This window comes from Gallinula chloropus, assembly GCF_964237585.1.
Source record: "Gallinula chloropus genome assembly, chromosome: 3".
NCBI classification, from domain to species: domain Eukaryota; kingdom Metazoa; phylum Chordata; class Aves; order Gruiformes; family Rallidae; genus Gallinula; species Gallinula chloropus.
Genome location: NC_140087.1, coordinates 47,419,556 through 47,438,757, shown reverse-complemented (window position 1 = coordinate 47,438,757; position 19,202 = coordinate 47,419,556). Strand labels below are relative to the sequence as shown.

General features: G+C 39.4%; 1 protein-coding gene across 1 annotated transcript in view; it reads right to left on the bottom strand.

Annotated features, from left to right (window-relative positions):
• KIF26B (kinesin family member 26B) overlaps positions 1–19,202 on the bottom strand; it is a gene marked incomplete at both ends in the record, with an annotated part of 284,316 nt that overhangs the window by 148,461 nt on the left and 116,653 nt on the right. The gene's annotated exons all lie outside the window — the stretch shown is intronic.

Below are 19,202 nucleotides of genomic sequence, written 5' to 3'. Positions count from 1 at the left end.
GGAAAGGAAGGAATTGTGCCCAAAAGGAATCTACATAGCTTTCCTGAGCTCAATTTCAATCCAGTTTATCCTAATCCAAAACACATTGTGTGGCTGTTTCTCAAAGTGATGAAGCTTTAATACCATGTCTTGCTCAGACCAATGTCTTTCCACCGACTTAAATGGCATATTAGTAGTAGAAGGTACTATTTAATGTAAATAGAGAGTGACAGTAGCCAAATATTTAGATATACTATATCTGGGGGGGGGATGTTCAACTGCTGTGTCCCTTGTTTGTGCTCAGCAGAAACTTTCTATAAAATTGCATCACTCAAAATGAAGGGAAAAATAGTCAAAGGGTGGAATATCAAGCATTGTTCTTCCTGACAAAAGTAAGACCCATAACTTCACAACTGACAATATGCGCAAGAGACATTTAGAAATACATATTTACAAAATGTCTAATAAATTTTAACACAAATACCTATTCACTAAAAAGCATATACTCCACTATTCTTCACAGTGCACAGCTTCTCAGATCTTCCTCCCAGGCTCATCCCTTGACCAATTACAACTTCTGTTTCTACAAGAGCTGTCCATCATCCTCTCACCCTCCCTCAGACTTACATTCAGTGCCTTCCCATTTTGAGACCCGATTCATCCAGAAAAGAGTACCATGATCACCACAGTTCCTCTCTTATCTAACAGGCCCCAGCTCTACATTGCACATTTACAGCACTAATGAGCTTTTACCAGTCTTCAGCCTTCAATGGTTAAGTACCTTCACAGTAAAGACCTTATTTAAAACTCTGGTCTGTCTTTGTTTCCTAGCCATTGCCTCTCTTTACACAACTTAAGAGTCCTCAACTACCAAATTTCACATCAATCCAATTATATTTAATTAACTCTACTTGATATTTCTTTCTGATGAGATTACAAGTCACTTTGACAAGAGCTATTTTCTGTAAGTTCATGTTGATTGGCATTAATTATATTGCCTTCTTTTAATTCTTTATTAATTAATCTTTATTAATTTCAACATGCTGCTCTGTTTTACAGGGTGTATATCTGGATCTCTGTGAGCAACTCCGCTCTTTCAAAATGGAGAGAAGTTTGAAAAACCAGCAAAGAACTGCATTGTAGAAGCTGCAAACCTCATCTACCTTGAAGCTCACTGTTCAGTCCTGACAAAGCTGCTCAAACCCACCTGGCACAGCAGAGAGCTTCTTGCAGAAATGGCTGCAGAGGGAACAGAGGTGGGGTGGGGGGGGCAGATGGAAAACAGTGGTGCAGCGTGCGGGACAGGCCAACAGTTTCATTAGCACAATCAAAGGGAAGGGATAGAGACAAACCAGAGCAAGAGTAAGCATCTGGGAAAGCTGAGGGATAGCAAATTAACTTTATTGCACAGCAAAAAAAAAATTACTCTGTGTCCTAAAGTTAATTAACTAAGAGCCATATAGGAGCAATTACCAATGGAGAAGGAGCCACAAAATGGTAACAGGAGAACAGGAATAGTAAGATAAGTTGGGAAAGATGGGTAGGGAACCACAAAAGGCTGAAGAATCCCCCAAAAGAAAATCTTTAGAGGTGGTAAATCCTTTCAAATAAGTAAAATTTATCTAATTAAAAGTGTCATACAAATCAGAAAGGATCAAACTGTTAGGCATCTATATTGGCTCAAATTAAATGCTGTTTGCCATATCACTACAAACACTATGAACTTCAAGTCAATGTACTGAGAGTGGGGTAGAAACACTAACAAAAACACCAAACCATTTTCTGCCTAGTGAAACACAGAGGATGTAGTTGGAGACTGAAGAGCTCTTTTACCCTGGAATCCCGAAGACCCTCATATAGGGGAACACAAAATACTACATCCTCTGTTTGCTCCTACGGATTTTTAAAGCTCTCCTTTCCTTGAGCATACTTTTCTCCGACAGACTTTTTGTAAAAATACAAGGAATATCATGGCCAGAAAACTACAATTTCTCAGGCGCTGTATCCTCCCTGGTGAGGAGTGAGAATGAGAACATTCCCTGCACATTTCCAGAGAATACTTGCAGAAGAAATAGAGAAATTCTAAATAATGTTATCCCACTATTGTCCAGGGTAAAATTCCAGCTCAAGCTGGGACGCTACCTAACGACTTGTGAGCTCATAAAGATGTAAAAGCAAGTTCCAGAAGACAGCAGCCTTCACAATGTGGGAAAGAACAGAATCAAAGTAAGCACTTTGCATTTATTTACCTGTGCTTGCTAGGCCAGGTGTTGGGTAAAAGGAATCAGATCCAGCTTGTCAAAAGATACTCACTGAGCAAGTTAAAAAAAAAATCTCCTATTCTGATGCCCAAAATAAGAGGGAAAGTCTGACATCAATTTACAGCCAAACAAGTATTTGCATGCTACAGCATCATCTTTGTGTCACCAACTAAGTGGGTGTGGAGGGAGTTTGCTGTTTGCAAACAGACACATGAAGAGGAAATGCAACTTAAAAACCATAATTAGCACTTGCTGCTGGTTTGCTGTGGCTTGTGCACAAAATGGATTGTGCCTGGGCTGAATTTCCGGGCACTTCTCTATTCCCCCTTTCACTAGTAGCTGAAGCAATAAGAAAATAAGAGCAGTACAAGTCAGTTGCCAATGCAGTAAGGCTCATGGAGATGAATGTCATTCCTGTAGTAATCTCTGCTGACCCTCTGTAGTGGAAGTCAAAGAAGTATGAAATAGTATACTAATTCCAGTGTAAATATAAAGAGCACTGAACAAACTGAGCAGTCCAACAAAAATTACCTTTCAAGAAGGTGTAATTACTGGCCTGTTTCTCATATTCTACAGACATGGGATTGGGATGTGCTCTGATAAATTTACAGTCTGCTAATTTTTGCAGGCAATGCAGCAATTCCTCCCTTCCCCATATCAATCAGATCCTCAGCCAAATTCCTCTGCAAATCACTGAGTGAGAAATCTTCTTGCAGCCTGCTCTGTGATTTTGCAGCCCCTTTTCAACCCTATATCCAGATGCAACTCTGAGCTTATCACCTTCCAACCCTAATCCTAGGCCCTGGCTAAACTTTAGCTGCCCCAGCATCACATCCCCCATGACAAACTCACAGGGGAGACATCTTTTCACAACCTTCACTGCTGTCTCACACCCCCCTTTCCAGCCTTGCTGCAGGTCTGGACTTTGCCCTTCTCCTAACCCCAGCCCCTACTCTAGGTCTGTCAGGCCCCTGAGGGCACCCAGTGGCCTTACAGGTCCTGCCCAGGCCCTCAGAGCTCCCCATATCTGCCTGCAGCTCAAGATGCCATGTCTACCCCTGGGACCACCAGTCTCTGTCCCAGCAATGCTGCAGCCAGAACAGGCTTCAGCTCCCCACAGGTGTGCTCTGCCTGTCCACAAGCCTCACCGAGGCAGGCCCATTCCAGGAAGACACTCAATGCCCAGAGCTGGGGCTGCCTTGGAGCCTCCAAGCTACTCCTGGCCAGGTGGTGGGATGGGCCCTGCCCAACCCCCTGCCATGGGAGCCCCCAACCCTGCAGCACCTGACACAACCTTGGCACTGACTGAGCATTTATTCCCCTTAGCTCACAGCAGCAGCTCACACAAAAGAGCTCTTTGGGGAAAAATCCTTTGGCAGCCTACATAATCGTCTGGCACTGACATCAGCAGTCTCTGCAGTGATGGCTTTTTCCAATGAATCATCGATACCTAATGATTCCTAAGTATATGAAAAAGGCTCGGGCTGTCAATTCTGCTTGACTTCCAAAGACTTTGCAAAGCAAATCCAAATGAACCACTGTGGGTGTTCCACACTATTACCCATACTCACTGCGAGAAGAGCAGAGAAAACACGAGCTGTAGAAATTACTACACCTAAAATCTGAAATTACTCGTCATCTTACCACATATATAATCAGTTCAGTCTCTCCTGACTCTGTATTGCTTGGGGGAAAGCAATGGAAAATATATTCAGATACACAGATTAAAACCTAAATGCTAAAGTTCAGATTTTGACTGAGATCTTTAAGACCAGTCCAAGCAAAAGCCAACTTGCACAACAGTTTGATTGTATTTCTAGAGCAGTATCTCACTGAAGACATGTCTCTTCTTTCAAATGAGATAATGGTCTCTGTCCATTGAGATGAACACCCAGGAAGGTCAGGGGCTAGGCTAGAGCATGTAATATTTTTGGAGATGCTGAGACAGCTGGATTTACGTAGCTTTGAGTAGGCAAAGGGAAGCTCTTAGTGCTGACTACAACTAATAGAAATGTTTAGAAAAGATATGGCCAGATTAGTTCTTGGAGATAAACAGGGGCAGGAGGAGAGGCAAAAGACACAAATTGCAATGTGGGGAATTCAAATTATATATAAAGTTTTAAATTTTTTTCACAGTGAACACAGCCAACTGCTGCAACAGGGACTCAGAAGTTGTAAAAACTCCATATAGATATATTCAAAGCTACATAAGACATGACCTGAGCAGCTTGATGTAACCAGACCTGTTCAGAGCAGGGAATCAGACTAGATGACCTCTAGGTGTTCCTTCCAATCTGAATCATTCTGTGATTTTACAAACTTTGGCTTTTAAGAAAAAATGCAAAATACTACTGTAGCATATTTGAGCATAAGGCTTTAAACATTTGTGTGTTTGACAAATACAAAGCCAGCAAGGGATAAAACAAGATTCTGCTGTAAATTAAAGAGGAATTTTGTTTCCATGAACATCTGGGATGTGTGTGTGTGCAATTGCCCTACTGCTAAACAAAGAGTTGGCATGAAGAAAAAGAACAGAGTCTGGTTTAGTTTAGGATATTGTCCCTTGGAGCTAACATATCATATAATGTGTTGGGGGTTTAAGTCTAGTTATTTTTTAGGAATTAAAAATAAACATAATTTTCAAAATATAAGAATAGTTCTCTATGATAGAACCAGAGACAAATGCAAATCAGAACACAGCTATAAGTCTACCTCCTGAAAGTACTGAAAAAACTTATCACTCTGTAGGTACAATTTCAGAAGTTACCTGGATGTGCAGGAATCTAGATTCCAGTGGTAGTCACTGTTAAGATCAGAAGTGCTTCAATAATTTTTAAAAATGGGACCTTGGGTCCTGTATCATTCCCATCTCTTCCATCTTGGGAATACAGTCTCTTCAGGAATTCTGAAATTTTTATTCTAGGAATATATGGTTCTTGTATTCACAATGCACATGTTATTTTTAATACAAATTAAACCTGAAACATACTGTTCAGATTCAGGTGTAAACCTCAGCCTAGATCTATGCTGTCCTTAGTCATGGTAATTTCTTAGCAACACTTTAATGGGAAAGTCAAACTTCAGGTTAAGTACTTAGTTTCTATAAACAGAGGATAGGAAGACTGAGGAACTTGGCTCAACATCACCCCATCCTGACATGCTACAAATGTATACAGTGATCTATAGGAAGCACAGAAGACAGGGACTTCTGAAGCAGTGTCTCTTACCAATACCACAGCACTTTTGCAGTACAGAACTAGGCATCTGTGTGAAAAAGAGTCACAGCCACAAATTTCTTTCTGGGTGTAGTCACAAAGTGACATGTCAAGGCTGGCACTACTTTTCTTTTAGATGTGGCTGATGGAGGAAGAGAAGGGCAGCTACAGGACCTGCCCAGCCCTGCTCTCCAGGTCTGGGAAAGGGTTTGCTCCCTCTCACTCATTGCCAGTGGTCTCATGGATCCCATGCCCCTCTCTACAGAGTGGAGCATCCTCAGATGACATTATTCAAGACAGAACCTATTCCAAATTGTCTATTAAAGACATTCCTTTGGGTTGCATGAGATGTCATTTTTTGCTCTTTTCAGGTTCAGGGAAGCCTAGAACCTATTTCTCCAGTTTCCTGGAGAAAAACACTAACCTCTAGGTCACTATAAAACGTCAGGCATGTTCCTACAGCAGAATGGTGTTTCCCTGAGGATATCTGCTATCACCTCTTCTGCATATGGATGTGCATAAGCAGGTGTGCTGGGATGAAGGTAAGCTTCATTCAAGCATGAAGCTGTACTTAAATGCATTTTGTATTTGACTCATATTGAGGTTGACACCTTCTCCAGCAATAAGAGAAATGAAAATATTACATGTCCTCTCCATTCACCTTATCATACTACTTGTTCAGCAAAAACGGCAGGCCAACCACTACATAAACCAGAAAAATCAGTGCTGTGTCTGTACCTCTGTTCAAGGCATCCTGATGATCTTCCTTTCTGTGACATCAGATATCAAGAATGCGTAACAAAATCTTGTCATGATGTAATATAGTTTCACATCAGATAACAATGTGATTACTTCTCACACACAAAGACTGTTTGTAGAATGGATAAGGCATTAAAATAACAAATGATGAACCATAAATAGCTGAGGCAAATTCTCCTTGCCTTTTTCATTCAACAGTTACTAAATCCAGTGCAACTATTCATAAAAGGCCCTTTATATTTCCTGCTAAAATTTGGTGACAGTTTACCAATCCCATTATTTGAACAGTCAGTGAAGGCTATAGCCTCAGCAAAAACCCTCTGATTCCTCTTGGTTTAGGTATGCCTTGCTTACCTCCTCTGATTGATCCTATTGACTCAGGTGTTGCTCGCTTATCAGTCCACTCGCTCACAGGTGAACAAAGGAAATTTTATGCCAGGGCTGCTCCTATTGCTTATGTTAATCAAACTTTACTGATACAGATTTCACCTCCTCCCAGCAAACCCCAACATCTTTCCAGCTTGCAGACAATTACATTACATACTGAGCACTTGTCTGAAGCATTTGTCTGTGTTGTAGAGCTTCTCTCCAGCAGACAGTATGTCGGTGCCTGTGGATTCCCTGAATTCCCAGAGATGGGAACCAGATGCTACCATAACTACACATAAAAAAAATAGCCTCTCCCTATAAAAAAAGCCCTTGAAGGACTTATTCCGATTTTATGAGCCATCAAGTGGAACAGATGGGTGTGGGGGGGTTTTGGTTAGTGTTTTTGCAGGGGGTTGTTTTGGTTTTTTTGGGGTTTTTTCATTAGTTTCATCCCAGTAATTTTAAAGCACTGGCATTTGCCCCTAAGCCTTTGCCTTCAGATACAATATGTTTTTTATTTCAGCCTTGGCTGCTAACTTCTCCTCTTAATTTATATGTCAAAATATTAGGATGCTCTTTCCCCACTCATATGATTTTTAGTGATCTGCTTGTGTCAGCAATGAACACCCACCATCTTTGCTGACTGACATTCTCAACTCAAGAGGCAAAGGAAGGGGTAAAGCATTTATAATTTTAGGAAGGAGGTGGGTTGTTTTGGGTTTTTTTTAAATTACATATACTGATGTATTTGCTGAAACAAAGTCTCAAAAAAACCAGGAAAACATTGCACTATAAAGCAGGTGTATTCCCAGAGAAGCTATGAAAAAAAACAATTCCCATGTCTTGTTGCATAAAAGGCAAAAATTAAAATTCTGGATACTGGAAGTTAAAGACAAACCAACCCTGTGAAGTTCATCTACAAAAACCCCTACATCGATTAAAAGACTTACCTGTTAATTGCTCCTAGCTAAATTAAGAAAATTAGGATTTTAGTCCTTTCTTATTGGCATTTTTTTCTAGTGCTTTGTTACACTGATATCTGAAGGAGGAAGAGAAATACTATTCCTTGTTCCTGTACCTTCACACACAAGTATGTGTTCCCAGATTAAGTGAAACCATTATGACTCTCTAACATAACTTTCTGCATAGCAAAAGCAACAGATCTTCCCTGTATTAAATCTCTTAACACCCCCCACCGCCCTGAGCTGCAGTTAACTACAATCTTTCCTGTTCAAATATCGCTTTTAATTTAAAAGAAACATACACTAGAAGAGAACCCTCTGCTACTCTTGTTCATTTCAGCAGGTCATTGCTCTTTCTTAAACATGCTTCCTAAACACACACATTTCATTACTAATTTGAGTTTGTCTAGTTTCAACTTCCTGCCATTACATCTTGACATGCTTTTGTCTGCTAGACTGAAGAGTCCTCTAGTATCATGTTTCTGTTCCCTGCACACTGTCAACACATTGCGCTCTAAATTTGTTTGATAAACTCAAGTAAAGCCAATGGAAGGCATGTTTTTCAAACTTTAAACTTTAAATCATCTTAGTGTCTCATTTCTGTGGATTCTCCATTGTTTTCAAGATCTTTACTGTGGACATCAGAACTAGACAGTGTGGTCATATCTATTCCTAATGCTGAGTTAAAGTAACTTCCCAGTCTCTCTCTTCACATGTTCAAGTTGCATTAGCCCTTCTGGCCAGTATCCCACTCTATGCTCATATGCAAGTAATTAACCAAGGCACACAGATCCTTTCCAGTAAGCGCTTCTCTGCCCCTATTCTGGAAGCATGATCTACATTCTTTACTATTGGATTTATGATATTGCCTTTGACACTCACCTATAACTAAGCAATCTGTTACCTTCCTAACACCTCCTGAAAGGTTTAACAATATTTTTTCCAGTTACTAACCTATGGCATTCTGTACCTGTACAGAATCTAAATGGGAGCAGAGTCATTTAACATAATACATAATTTCATCTAGTTTAGTCTGTTTAATGCATTCCCAATTTATTTCACACTGCTGCAATTTATTAATCAACAATTCCGTGTTAACCCAAATAGCTCAGTGAAATCCAAATAGATTGTGATTTATTAACTAAACACGTAATCACCTCAGGAAAAACATTTCAAGCCAGTATGACCCAACACCTGTTTTCCATAATGCAAAACTTATTGGCAATATTTTAATTAGCTTTGGGTTGTTTGGGATTTGGGTTTTCTTTTGTTTTTTTTTCATTGTATCCCATCATAGGTATTTTCCTGTTTGCCCTGGATTAATGTCATGTCCAGTGTTGTTCCTGGAGACCTGGACTGTTCCACTAAACCCTCCTCAAGTACTGGCATACCAGCTCTCTGATGCTCTCAGAATTCCATGGTTTAATTAGATACTTCTGTTTCCTTCTCAGATTTTTATATTGTTTTCCTTCCTTCTAGTCCCATTCCCATACACAGCTTGATTCAGAAGATATATGTATTCCTATGTATTCTCAACATTATCTCACGAGTTCTGCAATGCAGAATGTTTCTCTTCAACTTTGGAATCACAGGAATATTTTTCTCAGCTTTCATGATCGAGTCTACTTCTGACATTCATGCATGCAGGGAAAAGCACAAAAACTAAGCACCAAGGATCTGAATATATGAAACCTAAAGACCTTACAACACAAAGATGCAAGAAATTATCTTTTGTTTTATCTCATGATAATTTGTGTCTCACTTGTGACAGGTAACAGTTAAAGTCTACAGTAATGCCAAGTTTGGAGTGCAATGTCCTAAGGAGAAACTCAAAATAAATCAGAATAAGCAAGGTTCAAACAGGAAGTCCAAGAGTAATTAACTGACCCACACTAAAGGCCATGGGGCCCTCAGGAATCTCTGAACAGTGCTATCTTGCACATTTTAGAAATACAAAGCTAAACATCTGAGCTAGACTCAGACATCTTTCACCTTGCACAACTACTCAACATAGCTGAATTAAAGTAGGTCTGTCTTAGCAAAAGTTTGATGCTGCCACGGAAAGTAATAAACATGGTGGAAAAGGAGACCTGGAAAAGGAATAGCTAAGGCAATAAGAAAGCTTAGATTCACATTAATTGGCTTCTCTCAGTAATAAAAGGCAAAAGCAGAAATAGGCAACTTTGAACTTTCACAGAACGCTGATATGCTCCATCCTGGACAGGTTAGTAACAGCTTGCTTACAGATGGCGTGAATGAGACACAGTGCTGTCCAATTTCTTTTTACGTACTTTTTCATTACTAATGAAAAGCTTACTGATTTCTTCCTGTATTTGCATACAAAGGTACTGAGAAAAGAAACAGAAATTATTTCAGCTAATATTGTCTTTTCTGTCTTTGCCTAGATTTCCACAGTTTCACTTATTCAGCATTCTTTCTTGGATCCAAAGAAATTATTGCTGTAATTCTCAGAACAGAGTAAATAGCTTGGTTTCTTTCTCTGAGGACTGCTGGAATAATAAAACCAAACACTGTCGTTTTTAGCCTGGTTATTCAATGAAATGAGGATGACTAATATACAATCTAAATGAACCTCTGACTATACCCTAAAAGGACATTTGAACCCATTGAAATTTCAACCAGAAGAATAGAGATCTTAAAAAAATTGAGACTTGAAAATAGGCAGCTGAAAAGAGGCAAACCCTGTCAACAGTCTGAAGAAATCATTGCCAACTCTTTATTAAACAACAGAAAACAGACTTGAAGAAAAAGCCTCTAGAACGCTCCAATCATGAGAAAACCTCTAAAGCTAAACCCCAAAGTCATGAAGTCTCAAGAAATAGATTCACAGGACAAATTTTCTTCATTGCAACGTTCTTATAATTACTTGCTTCCTGAATGTGTGTATTCATTTTGTTTTCTCCTTTAACAGATCTATCTCCCAAAAGGCAACCAATAGTGTCAAATCAAGATGTGTGATGGAAAGCTCTGCAGCCCCTGCATCCAGCATGCAATGCACACAGGTAATCCTGAACTTGAGTTACTCTGCTGGGTCTGGTTGAGATCAAGTTAGTTTGCCCCACAGCAGCCCTCACAGAGCTGTGCTGGGTACTGGTGTCTAGAGAGGTGTTGATAACACACTGGTGCTTTGGGTACTGCTGAGCAGTGCTGCACAGCACCAGGGCTCTCTCCAACATTTTCTCCCTTACCAGGATGCTGGCGGTGGACAAGGGCCTGGGAGGGGACACAGCCAGGACAGCTGAACCAAGTTGCCCAAAGGTACGTTCTGTACCACAGGGCATCTGCTCAGCGTGAAAAGTTAAGGGAAAGGAGGAAGAAGTAGGGACATTCATTATTGCAACTTTGCCTTCTGGACCAAGTGTTCCGCACACTGAATCCTTGCTTCCTGGGAAGTGGCTGGACACTGCCTGCTGTTAGGAAGTAGAGAATTGTTTTCCTCTGCTTCTGCACGTGACCTTTGTTCTTGTTTAATTAAACTGCCTTTACATTGACCTATGCAGTTTTTTCCATTCTATTTCCTCCCATCACATCCCCCCTACACTGAAGGAGTGATATAGCAGCTTGGTGGACACTTGACATCCAGCCAAGGTTAACCCACCACAATTATGCAAAAGACAACAAACCAATATTTTTAGTGAAATATGCCATCTGTAGATGGGCATCACATTCAATGTGCAGCTGACCAAAGAGATGAGGTTCTGAATCTTTATTTGCTACAATCCACCTAGTCATGTATACAGGTATACTGTGGTCTTGCTTTTTATACCCACATAAAGATGCACATATATACACCAAGCCCAAATGGCAGTTGTCTACCTAATGACAAACTATATGACAATAGACAAGTACTTCAGCATTTCAACCCATTTTCTTGTGTTTATTCTGTGATCAAGAAAAACTAGAATGATCTGTGTTCATTGGTAACTGTAAGGAAAAAACCCATTCAGTGGTTGAATGGCTTGCTCTCAAGGTTAAGAAAACAATGACTCTCTGAGCAGGCAGAGGAGAACTACAGACAGGGCAAATCACAGCTGGAATTTCAAGGCTGCTGGGGCAGCACTGTAACACTGATTCTTGTAACAGGAAAGCAGTAATCGGAATAAAGTTTGCCACTCTGAACTTCCAGGTGTTTAGGAAAAAAGTCTTGTTACTATGGATTTATGATCTCTCTGAGTGAAGGTTAGTTTGATGGTGTTAAAAACAGAGGGAAAAAACAACTGGTGGTGCATATAACTTTCTGCTATAGACAGTGCAACTGCATCAATTCATCTTTCTCTCTCCACAAGCCAAGATAGAGACACTATAAATCAGAACTCTTATGTCAAGGTTTAAGGAAAGCAAGAAATATGCAAAACAGTAAATCACCATGAGGCTCCCTGTACTATACTTGGCAGTCACAACTATACTAGAAGTCAGAAGATTAATGCTGTCCATATTTTTATTTCCACTGCCCTAAGAGTGAAATGCAAGATTAAACACCAGGAGTCTTTGGTAACAGGTGCTGAGGGATTACTGCATATGCTGCTAGCAATTTTTCTCAATGTACATGTCAGGTGCAGGGAAAGGCAGTACCGAGGGAAGGAAATAGCCTCAGATCCTTTTAAGTTTTCCTAAATCAGCGGGGAGCAGGTGTTCATGAAGCAATTACTTTGGCACCCCAAAAGCCGTCTTAGAAATTAGGAGGCCAAGCCTATCCTTAGTTAACCTCCCCCTTCACAATCAATGGAAATCAGCAGGAAATCACAAGATGTGACTAGAAGTAGAGAAGTTACCTCTGTTCTAGCCTAGAATATGGAGAGCAGCTTTCATACACCTAGGTAACTTTTGTACCGAATGCTTGAAATCCTAGAATTAGGAATGCATATCCATGAAAAATTTCCTCATTACTTAGTAAGCTACAAAAATAATCAGTGCCATATCATCAGCATCCAATGTTCTTCCCAGCAATGCAAAGCCCTTGTGGGTACACAACACCTAAGACATGAATCACAGCATGAATGGGGTCAGCAGAGTCATTTACAGGTCTAAAGCTTCTTATCTGTGATAGCAGCAATCAGTGAGGTACAAATAAAGAAAGCAAACTTTTAGTTAACATCTCAGAAACATCGGACAAAGGCCATCGCTAACTACTAGCGACAAGAAGTGTCTTGGTTACCTCCTCCCTGCCTCAACAGAGACTTACCTAACACTACAAAGGATGTACATGACATGAAGTTGGTGTTCTGGTCCTTTTTTACACTAGTTATTGACTCTAGGATCTGAGAGTTGGACAGTGTTTGCTTACTAGCAAATGGAGGGCCTGCTTACCATAACTTTTCATGTAGCTGCACTTGAGAAAACAAGCAGATACGTGAGGGAAAATCTATTGTATTGTAAGTGTATTGTATTCCCAGATTAATGCTGTAAATTTAAAAATCAAACATAATTATGTAAAGCATTTCAACGTTTACAGAAACAAAAAGTTACACCACCACAGATTCTTACAGGAATCACAACAACTTTTTAAGATTCTGGCTTTCAGGAAATATATATTAGAAAATCAATATAATGAATTATGCTTAGGAAAGTAGACCTAGACATCTTTTTTAAAACAATTTCTTAAGCAGAAAAACTTTCATGGTACATGTCCTTTACTTCACAGATCCACATATTCATAAAATGGAACTGGGGATTGTATCACAGAGACAAAACAGACCTCAAAACTTTTCAAAGAGAAAGGCAGGAAAGAGGAGCTCTACTTTGAAAATTATCAAGATTTCCCAAGACAATGAAAGGCTCCAAACCTTGATGAACATTTCAACATTATTCAGTGATTGCCATTGCCATCAATACAAAACATACTGTAAGTGGGGCAAGAAAATATTCTCCTTGTGTAGTGCACAGAAGCAGGTGTGGCATATTTCAAAACAGACATAACATCAAAGTAACATACCATTCATGGACTGGAATTTTAATTCCTCTGTTCAGTGGTCAATAAATTGTTCATGGATAGTAGTCTTTTAGATTGTTCTACGTAATTCTTTTTAAAACATGCTTAGTCCAGAAAACTCTGTTTGTTGACTTAAGGTAATGCCCTGTACATCTGAAGTGGATTTGATACTGGGAGCTTGAGGAGGATTTACATCCTTGTTATCAGTTACATGCTTTGAGGCTAAGCAGATGGCATGCCCCTGCAACTATAGTATTTTATGATAATTTTAGAGTTATTTTAGCTTATTTCCATTTTAGCTCCACGGATCACTCCCAAAATCCTATTTAAAAATCAAGATCCATTATCCTCATTTTAAGCTGTGAATGAAAGCTATTAATCTGCAGTGGATCTAATTGGCATGAAGGTTCAAATTATTTTTGTTTACAGCCCAATGCCAAATTAAACATATCACAACTAGATTTCCAAGACAGGTCTAAAAGTGCATATGTTTTCTTAAGTTTGGTTAAACAGCAGTGTGCAAGCATCCAAAGATTCAGACACCATGTTTTTGTACATGTACCCTACACATTTCCTGTTAGAAATGGTCCTAGTCTGGAAATTTATTGCTAACCATTGTTGTAATCAAAAAATATGAACTGATTCAAACAAAAGTGCCATGGGGAATGTGTCTGGTTTGGGAAGAAAAAAAAAATCATTGGAAATTGTTTACCACGCAAGGTAGAATTTATCATGCAAAATTAGAGATCATTCAAATACCTTTACTTTCCCTCATCCAGATGTGGCATTTAAGTCCTAATTTTTTTATTATCAGATCATTGCCTCCACTACTAGGCACGAGAATGTAGCTCACAGTCTTTCCTGGCAGGACATTTTTATTTTGTTTACATTGAACCCTATAAAAAGAGCATTCTTTACATCTCAAATGCCAGCTGCCTTCAGCTTCATGAGAATCAAGATCGCCTTTTGATTGGCATTTACTTCATACACATGAAATAGCAACAATAAGAGGAAGGAGAAGTGACTGTTAGTTATGGCTCTCACAGCAATGGGGAACACAGAAAGGCAGTGACTAGTGAACACAGTTCTCCTACATTTCTGATGGAAGTAGAGTAAGTATAAAAAACCAACCCCTGAAGTTGTGCACTCAAACCTAGGTGCCAATTTTAAATATTTGTTTCATGGTCTTTCAGGCTGACTGAGACCATTGTGATTGAAATTTCCCCTACTAGTCAACCCCAAGACAGGCTTTGAAGGTAGAAATATTTGTGAAAATGATTTACAGATGTTTGAAAACTTGTGGTAACCATTCCTACTGAAAGAGGGTCTATGGATCTTTTTTTCTTAACATTCATCTTTTTGCGTATTTCTTATGCAGTATATGATGAGCATGGGGCAAAAAGTAGAAGTTCTGATCAGAGTTGTTAATGTCCAGTTCAAAATGCCTGAGAGACTGACCGCAACTTAACCATTGAATTTATTTTTTTTCCAGCTAATGAAAGAAAATCTTGTTAGGTTCTGCATAGTTTAGACAGCAAAAAACCAAAATATTTTCTGAACCATACATGAAAAAATAATTTTCTCCTATGGATGTTGAGGTCACCACTATTGGACATCAAGGACTTCAAGCAGTGCCTTGGAACAACTACATACATGGCTTGAAAAAGCAGTTGGGTCCACCACTCATCAGCATGAAGAAACACTGTCACCTGAGTCATCTGCAGTTCAGACCCTTTAAAAACATTCAAAACTTCAACAGAACGTTTTTCAGAGAGGTACAGTGCATGGGACAAGCACCTTTCCCTCTCTTACAATGTTCACAAGCTCTTTCCCAAGAGGTGTCTCAGGCCTCGGCAGCACCAACGCCTTGAGTGTGCCTGCACAGCCTGCTGTGCACCTGCACAAATTCCTGGAGTGTCAAGAGGCGATTCCTGACCTGGCTCCACATCTGCTAGTGCAACGCTTCAGCTACAACAGTTACAGCTGGACCACGGATATAAATCAAATGTTTCTTCTGTGGAGCTTCCCAAGCCAAAGCTGGGCTCCAGAATACAGGAATACTCACTCCAACCCATTTCCTTCTCTTCTAGCCTTTGACTCTTTTTAACTTGGTTTTGCTGCGCATGTTCCGACAAACCCTCAGTCTCAATGCCAGGAAAAGTTTGGTTCTGTGAACTTCCCCCAGACCTCTGAAAAAGCCAGAACCTTAAAATGGTACAATTAATTTAAAACAATATACAGTCTTCAAGGAAAAGCCCTGGTGTTCTTGGATGCTAAGCCTTCAGGCTTTAAAATTTTTGCCCATAAGCCAAAAGATAGTGCAGCCTAACTCCTCGCTTTAACTTTCAACAAAGGTCACAAAAATTGCATTCATAAGGAAAACAGCAAACATGAGAAGTTGTGGGTTAAGCTGATAGCTTATCTAGCATGTGTGTGCAAAAAGCAGCAAGGCATGAGGTTCCGGGATGTCTAGAGGGTCAAGTCATCAAAACACCACAGCAGCTTTAACAAGAGGGTCCCACAAATAGTGTCATCATACAATCCTTGTAGTTCACACAGTGCATACCAGAATTTTTAAGAATATTCAAAAAGGATTCTCAGGAGTGGAAGGGAAATCTGGGGACCATGCACTGGCGTTTGGAAGACAATATTCACAATACCCCTTGGCAGTAAGGCACTGCCTCGCTTCCTCCTCTCCTTGCTGCCAAACCACACAGGGATGGGGAATGAGTGTGGAAAAGGTCACCAGCAGTTTTTCCAAGAATGGAGCTAACTATAACTAGACCTTATCCCATGCTGAGTAGGTTTTCTATCTAGTTTATTAAAAATGTTGACATTTCTGCATTTCATTTGAAAAATATGCATTGCTACATCTACAACAGTAGTATTGTGTGGCCCAGCTTAGTGTTTGAGCTGTATAAAGACATGGAAAATGATCCTTAGAACAGATTTTTCAGGCTTTCGAGATTATCTATATTCCCATTAGGCTTAATTAATGCAAATATGGCTATATCTGATTTCAGACTGAGGCAGGCTTTTGTTCAAGATACCGTAACACTTCCTGACCAGCAGCAAGAACCAACTTTTGAACTACCACTTAAAAATATCTCCTTAAAATTTTTACCTTTTTTTGAGGTGTAAAGTAAAGTGGACTTCTAAGTTTCTCCTTTGTCCTGATTCAAAAAAGTTTTCCTCTCCAAGGAAGCAAGTTTACCGTGAAACTGTTTGCTGGGCAAACTAGGAACAGAACCAACATCCCAAATATCTTCAGGCATTGTAAGTACAATTGAAAGGCTCTGGTCTAGTTTTGACTTCTAGTTCCTGCACCATACTGTCACCCTTTGAGACATTTTACTCAGAATGGCAGGTTTATTTATGGAGTAGTCAGGCCAAAGCTGAAATTGGAGTACCAGAAATTTTCTCTATGTAGAAACCAGTGTTGACTGGAACAAGGTTCAGTATGATGCCCCTTGATTTGCTAGAGCTTCAGAGAGACACATGACAGAAGGTCCTTCCCTCGGATCTTTGACAGCAGCACTAGCATATACCTCTCCCTTCGCTGGAGGTGACACACTTCCTACATTGTGGTTGGAGCACACCAGGGAAGAGGCCACTACACCTTATACTGCAATGGCCCAAAAATGCAGTGCTTGCTGTGACCAAGATCCAAACCAGAGACAAAAGTTAATTTATGCAAAAAATCCTAAAGTGTTCTGTGTTTTTTCAATAAAGTTGTTTAAATTGATTCTTTTCATGACACATATGTACTAGTAAGAAGATGATGCTAAATTAGTACAAATTGGAGGATATCAGCGGTAAAAATGAGCGACAACCCTAAACAAAAAAACAAATCTGCTGCTTGGGATTAAAAGTGCAATTGATTTAGTTCCATTTCTGTATCAGAATCACCATTAGAAATTCATTATTCATACCTGTAACATCTAACATCCCTAAGCCTACCGCCAGCATAGCACTTTTCAGAAAACTTTATTCCTTTAAAACAGTCACATACTGTCCCGTGGGAGTCCTGACATATCATAAGTTTGCTTGCAGCAATATCCCAACAAATGACAATTCACAGAAGTTGTGGCCCTTTAGCTGGCTTGGAAACCTGTCAGCTATAGATCATGAAACATAACAGTTGAGTTTTGAGACAACTGATAAGTCTCCTGGCTTTTTCAAAAGGTTGAGAATCACACTGTGGGTTTCAGATGCTTCTCCATGGCACGATGCCAGCTGTAGGCCAGTCAAATGAGTATCACTGTCGAACCAGTAGTGCATGAGAACAGGAAAAAATATGAGCTCCCAGTCTTCCACTCCTGATGTTTCTCAAGTAATTACAACCAAAAGTTCCCATGGATGCCCTGACATTTCCTCCATACTGTAGCATTTTAGTTAATTGGGTTTTTTCCCTGATGATGGATGACTTTTATATCTGAGCCTCATCTGAGGATTGCTTTGCTTGCTAGGGAACTTCGAGTAAAATACTGGGGGACATTATTCAAATTTCAAAAGAATATTTTCTACTCTTCCATCTCCAACTTCAGCTCCACATTAGCAAATTTCCCTGGCTGTGTAATAATTTCTTACTTACTGACCATGAAAACATCACACACAACACATTCAAAAAAGCATGTATAGCTGGTAATCACTACTCCATATGCAACTTACAATCAGAAAAACAAGAGTTTAAAATTCACGTGCCTGATACAAATTACTCTTATCATAAAAGATGCACCATGTTAATGAGTTTGACAATCAACTACTTCATATTTTATAATACCCATAGATGTGGGTTCTTACACTTCTTACCCCAACTTTACAAAACTGCAAATAGAGAAATAAGATGCAAAACAGAAATTAATGAGATCCAAATTTTGAAAAGAAGTTGTGGATTTTCTTGTTAAAAGGTCAGTGAACAAGTGACTTGGATTTGCTGCTTCAATTGTGAGCAGATGGTATAACTTGAAGTCCAGAACAAAACTGACTTATATAAGTGATATTAATCTAATTATGCAATACCCCAAACTAAGCCAGGCGGTTTTGTCCTGCTAAGTACTGTTTAAAAATAAACAGCCTAAACACGAGATCTCTACTGGGCAGAGCATACCCAAGAATTCGCACTGTCAGCTAGAAACCAACAGAGTTCTACTTAAAATGCTGTGATTTACACTAGGGATTCTGAGTAAATTTAATTAGTTTCCTACATTTCAGCAGAGTATATTAAGAGCAAATGAACTCTCTTAGCATAAAACAGCGTAACAATGAAGAACAAATGAGTTAAACCATCTTCATAAATCAATTCACGCTAAAATATGTGCTAATCCCAATCTGCTCATGGGTTAGTGCATTAAGCAATTTTAATTTAAACTATTTTAAGAAAAACAGAAAAGGGGCAGCAAATCAAGACAACTGTCATCATGCACATTTGCTATTTTAGCATCACATCTGTAAAGAAAAAATTGCAGAGCTGCACCAAACAATGTTCACTGGGTCTTCTAAAAATGTTACTCTTAATCCTTTTATACAGTTCACTTATTGTGTGATACTGATTGAACATATGCAGTCCTCATGTTTGTGAGGAAAAACAGGAGAGGAAAAAAAATCTTCCTTCCAGATTTATGGAGTCCAATAACTTTAAGTTTTCCATTTACCTTTAAAATAAAATAGAATCATGTGGAATCACTAATAGTTGGCTCTCTAAAGG